Source organism: Periplaneta americana, chromosome 6, assembly GCF_040183065.1.
Source record: "Periplaneta americana isolate PAMFEO1 chromosome 6, P.americana_PAMFEO1_priV1, whole genome shotgun sequence".
Classification (NCBI taxonomy): Eukaryota; Metazoa; Arthropoda; class Insecta; order Blattodea; family Blattidae; genus Periplaneta; species Periplaneta americana.
In genome coordinates this window covers 3,510,273-3,527,011 of record NC_091122.1, presented here as the reverse complement: position 1 = coordinate 3,527,011, position 16,739 = coordinate 3,510,273, and the positions used below count along the sequence as shown (strand labels likewise).

The 16,739-nt window shown below is 33.9% G+C and overlaps 1 protein-coding gene and 1 non-coding gene across 2 annotated transcripts in view; both read right to left on the bottom strand.

Annotated features, from left to right (window-relative positions):
* Positions 1-16,739, bottom strand: part of LOC138702168 (uncharacterized) — an 80,781-nt gene that overhangs the window by 61,941 nt on the left and 2,101 nt on the right. The gene's annotated exons all lie outside the window — the stretch shown is intronic.
* On the bottom strand, positions 3,131-3,292 carry LOC138702337 (U1 spliceosomal RNA). Its single transcript, XR_011332845.1, has one exon. It is a non-coding gene; the product is annotated as a U1 spliceosomal RNA (small nuclear RNA).

Below are 16,739 nucleotides of genomic sequence, written 5' to 3'. Positions count from 1 at the left end.
TAAATAAAAAGGAGAACATACCGGTTTCGGAAGGCATATGTGAGATCAATGCGACAATTACAAATTATCTAGATAGTAAACACCCTAAAACAAGAATTCTAAACAGTAGATTCCGCCCTCCTCTTTGGTGGGATGAGGATATAAAAAACAACATAAAGCTCAGGAAGGAGTTAACATCTCAATATATTAAAAATATGACGCCAGAAAATTACATGTTACTTAATAAACAATCTGCAATAACGAAAAAACTTATACGTAAGAAAAAAAGGAATTCGTGGAAACAATATTGCAATACATTAAGGAAAGACACACGGTCAAAGGAGGTATGGCAAATAATAAAGACGTTGAAAAATAACAGGACCTTCACAGACTCAACACCACTCAACTGGAAAACAATAGAAGAAATCAAGCAGCACATATGTCCCCTTACAGTGAGTGTTTCTCCATATACCTTTCAGAGTGATCTGAGTTTCAGTGACCACATATTATTACACCCTATTGAAAAAGGAGAAATAGAGATTGTGCTTGAAACAGTTAGGAATACAAGTCCAGGAAAGGATGAGATAACATATGATATGATTAAACATTTTCCAGACGAAGCATTTCGCCTCTTAATTCAACATTTCAATTATATTCTTCGCACACAAGAGGTACCGGATGCATGGAAGTATATATTAATAAAACCAATATTAAAGGCTAATAAAACGCCTGAGGTGCCAGAACATTATCGTCCCATTTCCCTCTTATCATGCACTCGGAAATTATTTGAACATATTTTAAAGAATAGACTTTTAAATTGGCTTCATAGAAATCATCAAATGCCTAGGTTACAGTTTGGTTTTCAAAAAAATTCTTCTACATATGATTGCCTTGCAATTCTTTTAACTGATATTACACTAGCCAGAAATAGAGGGGAGATTACGGACTTAATTTGCCTAGATTTAAAAGCGGCTTATGATAATATATGTACTTGGTATTTATTTCAGCAAATGGAAAAGATTGGAATACCGTCCCCGATAATCTGCATAATAGGGAAACTCCTTTCGAATAGACTTGTAACAATTAAATCCCATTTAGAGGATACAGAACCGAGGGAGGTGAATACTGGAATACCCCAGGGATCTGTCTTGAGTCCTTTACTTTTTACTTTAGCCTTACAACCTCTTGAAAAAATTCTCACAACACATGTACGAACTGTCATGTACGCCGATGATATCTTAATTTATAAATCAGATAAGTCTTCGCAGAGGTTAGCTTTCGCAATTGGAACAGCAATAAGAGATATGGAAAAATGGTCTTACATTTCTGGACTTTCCATAAATCCTACAAAAAGCTCCCACATCAGATTTAATTGGACGAGAAACATCACCGAAGAAAGATATCAAGTAGATAAAGAGGTCATTCCTTACAAAACGTCGGTTAAAATCTTGGGCTTAATAGTCGATTCGAAGCTTTCATTTACTACGCATATTCAACATATAAAATCCCAAATCCTTCCTAGATTAAATATAATTAAATGCTTAACCAATACATGGTGGGGAGCAGATCCCGGGTTATTGCTATTAATATACAAGACATATATTAGACCAATTATGGAATATGCATGCTTCGCTTTCGCTAGTACTAGTAAACGTAATATATCCGAATTGGATACACTTCAAAATACAGCTCTTAGAATAGCTTTAGGCTTAATGAAAACAACGCCGATTAAATCGGTCTTGCATACGGCTGCAATATCCCCAATTTTACACCGTTTTCAATTCCTAACAGATAAGTTTATAATTAAGAGAACGGCAATAATTTCTCATATCCTACTTCCAAAATTAAAATTACTGGGCCGATTGGCTCGAAATAGTCGCAAACTTTTCCTTAATACTCCATTGGTTAAGAGTTATCAGCAGGTTGAAATATTTGTGCCTAATATTTTAAAAAACAAAACACATCCCAGTTATACTATTCCGTATTTGGCATCATTCTATAAGATTCCTATTCATTTAAATTTTCTTAATATAGAACATCCAATAACACAGAATAACTCAGCATTATATAACTCTCTATTCCAGGAGAAATTGTCTGCATTCATTGATTACGATCACATTTATACAGACGGATCCAAACAACATTCAGGAGCTGGTGCTGCGTTCTGGATTCCCAGCCAAAATTATTATGAGATATATAAGCTCCCGAGTGAGACTTCTATTTTCTTAGCAGAAGTAATGGCTATTAGACAGGCTATTTTATATTACATTAGTGGAAATAATCGTAGACCGAACAACAAACTAATTATCTTTACAGACTCATGTCCTTAACATTGGATCTATATACATTAAAATCGAACAAAGATAACTGGTACCTTAATAATATTAGATTCCTTTTATGGAGAGCCCGCCAGCAATTTTTGGACATCACACTTGCATGGATTCCCGGACACTCAAACATAAGAGATAATGAGTATGTAGATCACCTGGCTAAAAGAGCAGTGCTCTCAGGAAAACTGCTAAATATACTGCTTCCGTATAATACCTACACACCAAAACTGAAGCTAAATCTCCAAACTGCAAATCAAACCTGGTGGTTAAATCAAAATTTACAATCACCTACAGATTTATATACTCTCGAAAACAGATGGCTACACGTTCCATGGTTCAGTAAATACAAGCTAAAAAGAAACGAAATAGTTTTAATTAATAGATTGAGGGTAAATCATACACTAAACCCGGAAAAATTATTTCTTTTTAAATTAACTTCAAATCCTTATTGTCATTGTGGAAATAGGAGGCCAAATAATCAACATCTTTTCTTTGAGTGTGAATTAAATAATGGACATAGGGAAAAAATGTATGAGGAATTACAGCAAAAGAAGATACCTTTACCGACTAATCTTAAAACATTACTAGCGTCGGCAAATATGGACATTATAAGTATATTAATCAAGTTTATTAGACGTAGCAAAATTAAAGTATGAGGAATATTGATTTTTTTTTTATGAAACCAAAGAAGATATTGTACTTCACAGAGGATATCATGATAAGTCAGAGACTATAGTATAAATAATTTGAGCTGGCTACATGGACACTTTCTGGTGACCGAGGCCATAAAAGAGAAAGAAGAAGAAGAAGAAGAGATTATTCCGGGACAGCGCGAACGCAGTCCCGACTACCAAAAATTACGCGCCCGAGTTACTCACATTTGGAGCAATCGCAGGGGTCAACCCAACCGCAGTGCAATGGAAGGGTCTCACCCTGGGGGAACCGCCTTCGTGATCACGGTAACCCCTACGCCAGGTAAGTATGCCGTGGTATCCTCACTCAGCCCTCTTAAGCTACTAATCCGTTATACCATCCGCAGCGTGTACTGTCACAATTTATTTATATACAATTCCTTCCTACATAAACGACACTTCATGCATTCATATCCTCTATATCATAAGCATTTCCGTACAAAATAATATACTTCGTCATAATTTTCATAAAACATCCAGCTAATATTATTTTCATATGAGAAAATGTTTCATATGAATAAACATTTAACATGCTCTGCCATCTCGCGGATAGATGCTCACTTAGTTTCAAGTTCTGCCGCTAGGAGCTGAAGCTGCCTATTGAAGGCTGTGAGCAGTATATTGACTGAGTTACGAAACGGATACGCTATTTCTAGGAAATCATTGCGGTTTTAACTTACAGCTTTAAATATATTATTTTTACAGTACATTTGTATAAATCTTTGTCAGGTTATTGTTATTAGTTTTCGATAAAGCTTATATATGTAACATTAATTTTATTTTATACAAAAAACACAAATTGTTAGATTGTACTTTTTCCTTGTAGCGACACTCTAATGAGGAAAGTTTCTAATAAAAAAATATTCTGCACAAAATAGAAAATAAAATTTTACATGCCTGTCAATCAGTTATGAATTTTTTTCAAAGCCATTTGCTCACAATATGTATTATTATTATTATTATTATTATTATTATTATTATTATTATTATTATTATTATTATTATTACTATTATTATTATCATCATCATCATCATCATTGGAGGATTGACTGTTAATCATAGCTTATTCCATTCAGTTCATTAGACATACTTAAATATTACAGTAAATTGTATTTATTTATTCTAATTCTAAGTTCTGTATAGACGTTACACGAACTCATAGAGATTTCCTCTAATTTCTTATTATTTATTTATTTACTTACCCATTCATTCATTTATTTATGAATTAATTTATTTATTCGCATATTTATTTACTTAATCAATTATTTATTTATTTACTTATTTATATTTTTGATTTACTGATCCATTTATTTATTTATTCGCATATTTATATTAAATCATTTATTTATTTAATCAAATATTTATTTATTTACTTATTTTTTTATTTATCCATTCATTCATTTATTAATTTATGTATTTATTTACACGTATATTTATTTATTTATTTAATCAATTATTTATTTATTTATTTATTTAATTATTGATTTATTTACTTATTTAATCATTGATTTATTTACTTATTTATTTTTTTGATTTACTTATCCATCCATTTATTTATTTATTCGCATATTTATATTAAATCATTTATTTATCTAATCAAATATGTATTTATTTACTTATTTATTTATCCATTTATTTATTTATCCATTTATTTATTTATTCGTATATTTATTTATTTAATTATTGATTTATTTACTTATTTATTTTTCTGATTTATTTATCCATTTATTTATTTATTCGCATATTTATATTAAATTATTTATTTATTTAATCAATTATTTATTTATTTTTATTTAGTTATTAATTTATCAATTTATTTATTTATTCGTATATGTACTTATTTAATCAATTATTTATTTATTTTTTATTCAGTTATTAATTTATCAATTTATTTATTTATTTATTTATTTATTTATTTATTTATTCGTATATCTACTTATTTAATCAATTATTTATTAATTTTTTATTTAGTTATTAATTTATCAATTCATTTATTTATTTATTTATTTATTTATTTATTTATTTATTTATTTATTTATTCGTATATCTACTTATTTAATCAATTATTTATTTATTTTTTATTTAGTTATTAATTGATCTATTTATTTATTTATTTATTCGTATATCTACTTATTTAATCAATTATTTATTTATTTTTTATTTAGTTATTAATTTATCAATTTATTTATTTATTTATTTATTTATTTATTCGTATATCTACTTATTTAATCAATTATGCATTTATTTACTTATTTATTTTTTATTTACTTATCCATTTATTTATTCGCATATTTATATTAAATCATTTATTTATTTACTTACTTATTTACTTATTGTATTCGCTATTTACACCGTTCATAAATTGACAAACAGCTCGCAATTGTCGAGGTTATTTCAGCGTCGCCGGATGTGCCGGAATTTTGTCCCGCAGGAGTTCTTTTACATGCCAGTAAATCTACTGACATGAGCCTGTCGCACTTAAGCACACTTAAATGTCATCGACCTGGGGCGTGATCGAACCAGCAACCTCGGGCACAGAAAGCCAGCGCTATACCAACTGCTCCACTCAGGGCGACCTCGTGGTAGAAGGTAGAGCTGAGTTCAGATAGAAATGATCCAATCCCTGCAAGCGATTGCTAGCATCGCCCAACCAACACCTCCCCCCAGGGCGATCATTGACCCTAGCCCTTCCACATGCCACTCGCGCAAAGATCTTGTTTCGTCTTTCTGATCCAAAGATTCCTGTGACAGACCAGACATATAATTTGTATTTTTCGTAACCGATTGTACACGACTCTATCTGCTACACAATGGAATCCTTCCGCCTTAAAAATCCCTGATCTAGATGTAAACCGTGAACTTCTCACACCACACATGGAGATCTTGTAGGAGGAGCGTGAGAGCTTCCATTTACAGGTTTTACGACAAGTACTGAGGGCTATACACTATTAGGAAATCTTCCGTGAACCGGGTGTCGTCGGATAGAAGTTGCACTTCACAAATCTAGCAATCACAGGGGTTGGCAGTTCGCCCAATTTCGATTCTGGTAGCACCGGTTCACGCCTGAACCAGGTCAAGAGCAACAGGACTTCCTGCCCAAAATGAAGAGCTTCGACATCGCGGTAACTTAAAGCACAGCTACTATCTGGAAAGTACAGGGACATCATTTTATTTTTACTTCAATTTTTATTGTACCTGAGTTTTTGAATGTACTTCACTTCCACCCCTTCTACTAATGAAGTTCAACCGTCCTCCACACAGATCCAAGACCGCATATAGTCATACTAGCCTTACGGTCATAGTAAACAGTACGTTCCAAAAATATGTTCGCGTTTTCTAGTGACAAAGAGCTTTCAATATTGAATCATTTTCGCACAGGTACTGTCGTCCATTTGCCTACGTCGTATCCCGGTTTCCCCCACCAGCTTTTATTCGCCAGCTAGTGGCTGGGCTGTCTTAGCTCTTTTCTGAGAACATTAATTTCTGTTAGGAATTTGACGTCTACGTAATATTATACAACTGTTTAAAATAACTTAAATAAAAGGGCCTCGTTAAGTAATTAACTGTCACGTGATTTCCTCCCTTTCTACGACCCTACGACATAACCACTTGGACGGACAGTAGATAGTATGTCTGAGTAATTTCATCTTTTCGGATCGGGCAGAAGTGAAGATTGAATTTACAGTACGTAAGGTACTCTTTTATAGAGTAGGTACAGAATTATTTCAACATGAGTTACTAGTACGAAGTACGAACCTGGTAATTGGGATTAGATGCAATAGTCTATAGTGCGATGATATGCATATTAGAACTGAAGTCTGTATCTAAATGAACGGCCACCATTTTGAAAAATGTGTTTAAATATCCATATTATGATTATTTTTCAATTTAACTTCATTCTCTATATTGTACGCTAATGTGCTGTAGACAGTATAATATACACTGCATAATGAATACGTCTGAATGGATAACTCAGTTCGTGAGTAAAGACATTCATTGTTAATACTGTACTGTATTTTGATTAAACAAAAACCTAATGAAAATTACCAAACTCAAAATCGCGATATTTCCAAGTTTACGTAAATGGATGAACTACTTTTCTTCCCTCCTATACCTAGTAAAGTGATTTGTTTGTATATTACGCCAGTATCATCGAACTACAGTCGTGGAAGGGGGTAGAAACGGCGTTGATCCAGAGGTATAGGCAAGTTAATATTAAAAATGTTAGGAATAATAAAATGATGTCCCTCTATTAACTTAGTAGTAATTTGACATAAGAGTGCAGTGTTTCTATGGCAACCAAATGCTGCCATACATACTGGTGGATTAGTTCCATAAACTTCCGTCGGAATATAGGCCTACGGAATATTACGGATATATGTGCCAATATTTCGATATTTTTAAAAGAAAACTACACGTGAGGCAACTTCCTATTTACTTTTTCTCTCGCTTCAATAATTTTTCCATTAATGTGCCACGTATTTTACGGTCTGATGTTTTATGAATGATCTTACTATGAAACGCCTGTCAGTTTAGACTACACGCACGTCTTGTACACCTTGTTTCGATCCTTTGTATCAACTCATATATTTAATTATTATCGAGGAACTCTAAAATGACTGCATCAGAGCTAGAGAAAGATTATGTCCTAGAATACACTAATACGTCATCGATAATCGTTGTTCAGAGACACTTTGCGAAAGAAGTACCTCACCATCACAACATATCATCTTCATCTCATCTTACTGACTTTTAAGGAACCCGGAGGTTCATTGCCGCCCTCACATAAGCCCGCCATTGGTCCCTATCCTGTGCAAGATTAATCCATTCTCTATCATCATATCCCACCTCCCTCAAATCCATTTTAATATTATCCTCCCATCTACGTCTCGGCCTCCCCAAAGGTCTTTTTCCCTCCGGCCTCCCAACTAACACTTTTTATGCATTTCTGGATTCGCCCATACGTGCTACATGCCCTGCCCATCTCAAACGCCTGGATTTAATGTTCCTAATTATGTCAGGTGAAGAATACAATGCGTGCAGTTCTGTGTTGTAACTTTCTCCATTCTCCTGTAACTTCATCCCTCTTAGCCTCAAATATTTTCCTAAGCACCTTATTCTCAAACACCCTTAAACCAAGTTCCTCTCTCAAAGTGACAGTCCAAGTTTCACAACCATACAGAACAACCGGTAATATAACTGATTATAAATTCTAACTTTCAGATTTTTTGACAGCAGACTGGATGACAAAAGCTTCTCAACCGAATAATAACAGGTATTTCCCATATTTATTCTGTGTTTAATTTCCTCCCGAGTATCATTTATATTTGTTTCTGTTGCACCAAGATATTTGAACTTCTCCACCTCTTCAAAAGATAAATTTCCAATTTTTATATTTCCATTTCGTACAATATTCCCGTCACGAGACACAATCATATACTTTGTCTTTTCGGGATTTACTTCCAACCCTATCTCTTCACTTGCTTCCAGTAAAATAGCAACATTTTCCCTAATAGTTTGTGGATTTTCTCCTAACATATTCACGTCATCCGCATAGACAAGCAGCTGATGTAACCCGTTCAATTCCAAACCCTCTCTGTTATCCTGAACTTTCCTAATGGCATATTCTAGAGCAAAGTTAAAAAGTAAAGGTGATAGTGCATCTCCTTGCTTCAGCCCGCAGTGAATTGGAAACGCATCTGACAGAAACTGGCCTATTCGGACTCTGCTGTATGTTTCACTGAGACACATTTTAATTAATCGAACTAGTTTCTTGGGAATACCAAATTCAATAAGAATAATTACTTAATTACTAAAGAAATAAAATGAAGGCACACAATGTCTTTATCTTCCTTTTACGCAAGGAAAATGCAAGAATAATAAATTGTTTCTAAAAAGTGTTTACACTAATCGCGATTAATTTCGTGATGTACGTAATTCTGCCATATTGACTCAGGCAACAATGTCCGAACCTGAAGTACGTATTCATACTAATCGTACTTCAAGTACCTGTTACCCTGATGACATCGGTTTCAGTGGAAAATAAGTTGCGAGACCGATAACAAATGATAAGAAATTGGCTGCAATTTACGTTTTATCAGCAGATTATAGTGAAACATGCCCAACTTATTTATCACAAAGCGCCAACCAGCCTTGAAGATAAATATCAAAGTTCAGGAACTTCCCAAGCATAGGGAGAACTTCCGTCGTAAAGCAAACCAAACAATAAAAAGCGACCCAACATAAACACCCCGACCTAGAAGTCCTTTAACGCTAGGGAAAAAATTGTGACGTAACTGTTAACAAATGAAATCAAAGTAGGACCCATGCTTATGCAGTCTCCACCCCAGCCCTCAACATACATTTAGGAATTTTACGAATTAAAACCTTCTCAGAATAGGAGCCTTGCTTCTCGTGTGCCACCTTTGGTTATAGTGGGGTTCACAAAGATTATTTCCTAACAAGCTAACATGGACTCTTTTCAATGCTGCCAACCGTTACCAGGTATCACCAAAGTAGATAAAATCAGAATGCTATGAACTGAAACAATAACACTGTTTGTTTGTCCTTTCTTCGTTCGTTCGTCCATCCACCTGTTTATTTACTTATTTTATTCACGTATTTATTTATTCATTTATTCATTCATTCATTCATCTCTTCATTCATTCATTCATTCACTTACTTATTTGTATTTATTTATTTATTTATTTACTTATCCACTGATTGACTATTTAATTCATTTGAATTCATTGTTATTTTATTTATTTATTTACTTAAATCGATTAATTTATTTATCTATTTATTTTATTTATTTATTCATTAATTTATCTCTTCATTTATTAATTTACTTATTTGTATTTATTTACTTACTTATTTATCCATTGATTATTTATTTTATTTATTTAAATTAGTTAAATTATTTTATTTATTTATTTTATTAATTAATTTATTTACTTGTTTCATTTATTTACTTATTTATTTATCTCTTCATTCATTAATTTACTTATTTGTATTTATTTACTTATTTATTTATCCATTGATGATTTATTTTATTTATTTTAATTAGTTGCATTATTTTATTTATTTATTTATTCATTAATTTATCTCTTCATTAATTAATTTACTTATTTGTATTTATTTACTTATTTATTTATCCATTGATTATTTATTTCATTTATTTAAATTAGTTAAATTATTTTATTTATTTATTTACTTATTTATTTAATGTATTTATTTATTTTATTTATTTATTTATTTACTTATTTTATTTATTTACTTATTTATTTATCCATTGATGATTTATTTTATTTATTTTAGTTAGTTGCATTATATTATTTATTTATTTATTTATTCATTAATTTATCTCTTCATTCATTAATTTACTTATTTATATTTATTTAGCCATTATTTATTTTATTTATTTAAATTAGTTAAATTATTTTATTTATTTACTTATTTTATTTATTTATTTATCTGTTCATTCATTAATTTACTTATTTGTATTTATTTACTTATTTATTTATCCATTGATTATTTATGTAATTTATTTAAATTAGTTAAATTATTTTTTATTTATTTTTCCATTGATTACTTATTTATTTACTTACTTAATTTGATTAATTATATAATAATTTACTTATTTTATTCTTTTATTTATGTTCTTATTAATTACATATTTATTTATTTGTCCAGTAATTGATTATTTATCTATTCAATTTATTTAATTTAGTTTAATTATTTAATGATTATTTAATTTATTACTTTACACACTTATTTAATCAATTATTTATTTACATGTTTATTTATGATTCATTCACTGATCCAATCAATGCTTTTCTCCTCTCTATAGACTATCTTACAGTGGACGGGCAGATGTCCAATGCATGGCAATGTTGTCGTTTTTAACCTTCTCTTAGCCCAAGTAAGACCTTCGGTGGCTAAGCAGAATTCAAAGAAAAATTGGTATGTGTTAAAAACATAGTTTATTCACACATTTTTTGGTTCCATGATGGAAAAATGCAACAAAACGGTGTCTTCCGCCAGGAGAAAAAAACACTGGATCTAATAACAAAATGTATTTTGTCTGCAACGTGAAAAGTATTGGTTCACTAAACAGTTTACGAGGCACAGAATACCTAAAAATTTATTTTGCTCTATCATATGAAATGAATAGCACGAATACCGGACACCACTTTAAAATATATTCTGTTTATTTATTAAGTGCCATTGCATTATTTAGTAAGAGTTATTAATTACTACATTAACATTTCAAATAACACTGGCTAGTAACTTTCGTTTCATGAACTTGGCAGCTTGTTCAAAGCGAAACGATATTGTCAACATGACTGTCAGCTGTAGTATTTATCACTACCGAAAAGAAAATTCAACCTGACAACTAGAAAAATCACTACAATCCAATATCATATGTAATAACAGTGGGGGAAGTGGTTAGGTTTCATCCTTATGGTATAAACAAAGAAGACCCAGGACGAGCATCCTTGAGCGTCATTCGCACAGCGTAAGGGCTCGGACCACTTTTCTTGCAAGGACTGCGGCTTCCTTTCACCTCATCATATAGTAGCTGTTAGGTTACGTTCAATTTCGATTTTCCCCTTCAAATTCTCTAACGACGAAAATCGAAGTGAGAGAAATGGCTAATAGCCTTGGAGCTCACATAGACACTTCCTCTCAGCCCTAATTCCCTTGCAAGCACGGATTTTCACGTATCCCTTAAATGTTTCTCCCACCACTTCCCCCCATTTGTTCCTCAAAATAGTCATGAAAATATTGGGCATATGTTTATGTACAGAGTGTCCCACGAACAACTTCCATGGAAGGTTTACTATATAAAACGTTTCAGAACTATGTTGACAAAAACACTTTCAACGAAAGGAATATATGAACGCATAATACAGAACTATACTAAAAATAATTTCATCTAAAAATATAATAATAATAATAATAATAAATTTAGCCTACTAGATCCCGTAAGGGCAAGGGCCTCCTGATTGACAGGGCTTGGCTCAGTAGACTTCACTCGTTAGGTGAGCCGGTCCTAAGGAGTGTTCCATGTACACACACACTATATGCACTTGTAAGATTCGCACCACACTACACACTGAGGACGGTGGCTTCTAGATTTCTCCACAGCTGTCTATCTCTTGTACTGATCGTCCAATGTGCTTCTGCCTTCTTCTTGAAGAAATCGGCCCATCTAGTCGTCTGGCGTCCCACTCTTCTTCTGCCGATCCTGGGATCCCACAATGTCAGTCTGTGCGTCCATCGTCTGTGGTCCATCCTTACCACGTGCCCTCACCATTTCCACTTCAGGCTTTCTGCGATGATTAGGACGTCTTTCATGCCGGTACGGTTGCGTAGCTCCTCGTTCCTGACTTTGTTCCTCAGAGAAAGTTGCAGGATTTTTCTTTCCATACTGCGTTGGCAGGTTTGAAGCATACGCCTCTGTTTTGATGTTAGGGACCAGGTTTGGCATCCACACAGTAGTACAGGTAATACACATTTTTCCAGGGTCTCAACCTTTAAGCTTAGCTTCTGGAATTTGTCTGTAAGTATGAACTTTAGAGACCAGAACTTCTTCCATGCCATGCTGATTCGTCTCTTTATTTCTTTCTCTGAATTGCTGGAGAAGGACAGGTTCTGGCCCAGGTAGGTATAATCTTCCACATATTCTAGTGGCTGGCCATTTAAGTGGATCCGGTCTTCAGACGCGTTGGTCTTCAGTTTCGTCTTTTCTGGGTTCATGGATAAGCCTGCCTCTTTGCTGATCCTGTCCAATTCTTCAAGCATCTGTTTTAGATCTGCTGCTGATTTCGCTACCAATATTATATCGTCTGCGAACCAGAGGTGGGTCGTTCTCAGTCCATCTATGGTGATCCCGTATTTACTTTCCCAATTCAGTTTCCTGAATTGGTTTTCAAGCAAGCATGTGAAGATCTTCGGAGAGAGCGGGTCTCCCTGTTTCACTCCTCTGCCAAGTTCAAAGTTTTCGCCCTCTCTCTCCAGCTCTCTCTAATTCCCTCATTTTTCTCATTGTTCATAAAATTCGTTGCGATGGCAACAATACCGCCACGTTCCATTACATATTGCCCTCGTTTCTGCTGTACTTGAATCCAATAGCTTTTAGTACTTTCCGGAGTGAGGAACGTGAAATTTTAATTTGTAGTAGGGATCGATGTTATCCGGGCCTTGGTCTGTTGGAGCTGTCTATGTTGCCCGTCCGATAGTAAATTTATGAGCAGAATTACGATGTAACATTTTTGTTCCTTCTACACAGTTAGCAGATTATTCGACCCAATGCTTCAATTATTGAAAAACTACATATTTTTTATTCTAGTACAAAGTCCATTTACTGCTTTTATTACTGAAACATTTGTCATCTGTTTTTATTGCGATTAGTTGTCATGGAGATATGTTATTGCTAAAACACATTACAGGCAAAGTCTAGTATATACAGTCACGCAGCTTGAGTTGTTGAGGGTACTAGAAACAATAGACTGTGCCGGTACTATTTCGCATTGCCTGTGATGAGGCGATAGTAGCGATCCTAGTGGTTAGCAACTATCTACGGATGCATATTCCCTACATATTGAGCTTCATGACTGTATATATTAGACTGTGTTACAGGTATGGAGAATGTTATGCAGAGGCAGTTCGAAGACTTAAGGCTGGTTCACAATAAACCGGGAACGAGAACCAGAATGAAAACGAGAAGCCGAGGACGTGAATATGAAAATTTTTGATTGACAATAAACCGAGAACGTAGACGACTATGCATATCGATATGCATGTCAATAACGATATGTAAAGTCGATATTACGCATTCTGGTGTTATTTGTGTATAATTGACCAATGGCGTTCTCTCATGAGTACAAGGCAGCCAACATAAACACAGGTTAACCAACTTCGAAATTTCAACTGAAACATTGCATTAGGTACACATTCAATAATACTGAATAACCTTCTATGTTATTTCAAATTAGGCGGAATCGTGATGTAAACATATTGTTGTCACATGGCACTCACCCTCAAGATGGAGGTGCGCGAAAGTGTTCAATTTTTGGTCGAGGAACAGCGCTCGTAGTGAGTCTAGGTTAAACTATAAAACGTCTTTGGGTACGGTACTATAAATATGGCCATGCATCTTTATTATCACAACCTATTTTAAGTCTACCATAACGTAAAATAAGTAGAGAAGAAATATTTGTAATAGAACAAAAATGAACACAACAGTAGTTATTGAATTGAAGCGTGAATATGTAATGTGTAATACAACCAATACAGTAATAAAATATGATTCACTTACGATCGGTGTTCAAAGATGCAGCTACTGAAAGCCACGTATTCTCCTTCATTTTCTCATCTTTACACGAGGCGCGCCGCTTATCGTAAACGTGAGGATTTTCCTCAACACTCAATATTAGAATCTCATCAAATAAAACTTGCTCCATGATGCACAGCACAGAACAAAATAATGCATAGGTTATATCAAGGTCTTCTTGCTACAAAATATACGATGACAAAATAGCTTTTAGATGGCAACAGAATGAATCTAGTGGGCTGTGATCGGAAACGTGAACGGCAAAGTTGAAACTTGGCCAACTCTCCGTTCCCGATCCCGGGCTCCGGCAAGCTTTTCGTTAATTGTGAATGCTCTCATTTAAATGTACACATTTTAACAATTTTACAGTTTTCGTTTTCGTTCCGATTCTCGTTTCCGGTTTATTGTGAACTAGGCTTTATTGAATTTTCAGTCCAAGAAATCAGTCAATGGTTCGGAGACTAAATTAAGAAATTCGAGGAAGAAATGCCGATTGTGGACATTGAAACAGCCGGTGGAGTTTCTGTGACCTCAATTGAGCGGTTTGGATCTGGAAGATGTGGTCCTAGGAGCATGACGCAACCAGTCACACTTCCGCGAAACTGATTTGTTGCGACTAAAATCTTCTGCCACTCCCATCCCACGTAACGGCGACCAGAAGCAAAACCTCATTTCACAAACACACGAGAGCCAAAAAGATGACTTTTAAATGTATGTTACAGCATACAATGTTTTTTCTGCGATATCACAAATTTACATCAAATAAATATTTTAAGTTGGAGAGGTTATAAGATCGTAATGAGCTACGGAGTGGCTCAGTCGGTTAAGGCGCTTGCCTGCCGGTCTGAAGTTGTGTTCAAGCGCGGGTTCGATCCCCGTTTGGGCTGATTACCCGGTTGGGTTTTTTCCGAGGTTTTCCCCAACCGTAAGATGAATGCCAGGTAATCTATGGCGAATCCTCGGCCTCATCTCGCCAAATACCATCTCGCTATCACCAATTACATCGAGGCTAATTAACCTAGTAGTTGATACAGCGTCGTTAAATAACCAAGTAAAAAAAAAAAAGACCATAATGTCATGGCAATCTAAACTCAGAACCATTAAGAAGTAAGTATCCATGAAATGGCAGCCTGTTTTATTCATGTTCAAAATTTCATGGCCGTCTAAACCGACCACATAATCAAAATATACAGTCACGAAGCTCAATACATAGGAAATATGCATCCGTAGATAGTTGCTGACCACTAGGATCGCTACTATCGCCTCATTACAGACAATGTGAAATAGTACCGGCACAGTCTATTGTTCCTAGTACCCTCACAACTCAACCTTCGTAACTGTATATACTAGACTGTGATATAATCAACAACACGGTTAGAAACAGTTGAATGATAAACTTTTTTTCTCGCTGTTATTTATACTCGCTTTAACATCTCTGGTCATATCGCCAGTTAATCTTTCAGGTGATATCCGAAGGCCTGCGTACTATTGTTGAGATTGGGTCTATTGTTGTGAACTAGATGGCGACTGTAGATGATTTGTTATGAATATGATTTCGGTGATGAATGAGGCCGGTGATATTCAGGGATGTTGTGGCCCGAATTTCCTGGCATTTGCCTTACGGTTGATAGAAAACCCTGAAAAAACAGGAAATTCAACCCGACCGGAAATCGAACCCGGGCCCTCTGCGTAAGAGAGCAGCATGCTGACCCCTAGACCACAGAGGTGGTCTATAATTAATCTTCATATAGTGATTACTACATGTAACTTCAGAACAATAAGGGCTAAAAATGTAGATATGAATGTTAACTTTGTTACTTATTTGTGTTACATGTAATACGTCATGAAAGATCGAGGTCACACATTAATTCCTTAGTGAATGAAGTTTGTACATTTAATATTGCATTTTCTTTGGCAGTGCGTAAAATGAATGACAGTGCCTAAAGTGATTACCTACTTTTTTAGGCACTAGTGTTTTAGGACCATATTCATAGACATTCTTAGCGCGGACTTCCGGTGGATGATCTGCGAACTAACGTTTTTCGTATTCACAAACCTGTGTTAGCGATATGATATGATATGATATGATATGATATGATATGATATGATATGATATGATATGATATATGATATGATATGACATGATATGATATATGACATGATATGATATGATATGATATATGATATGATATGACATGACATGATATATGATATGATATATGATATGATATGATATATATGATATGATATATGATATGACATGACATGATATATGATATGATATGATATGACATGACATGATATATGATATGATATGATATGATATATGATATGATATGATATGACATGACATGATATATGATATGATATGATATGACATGACATGATATATGATATGAT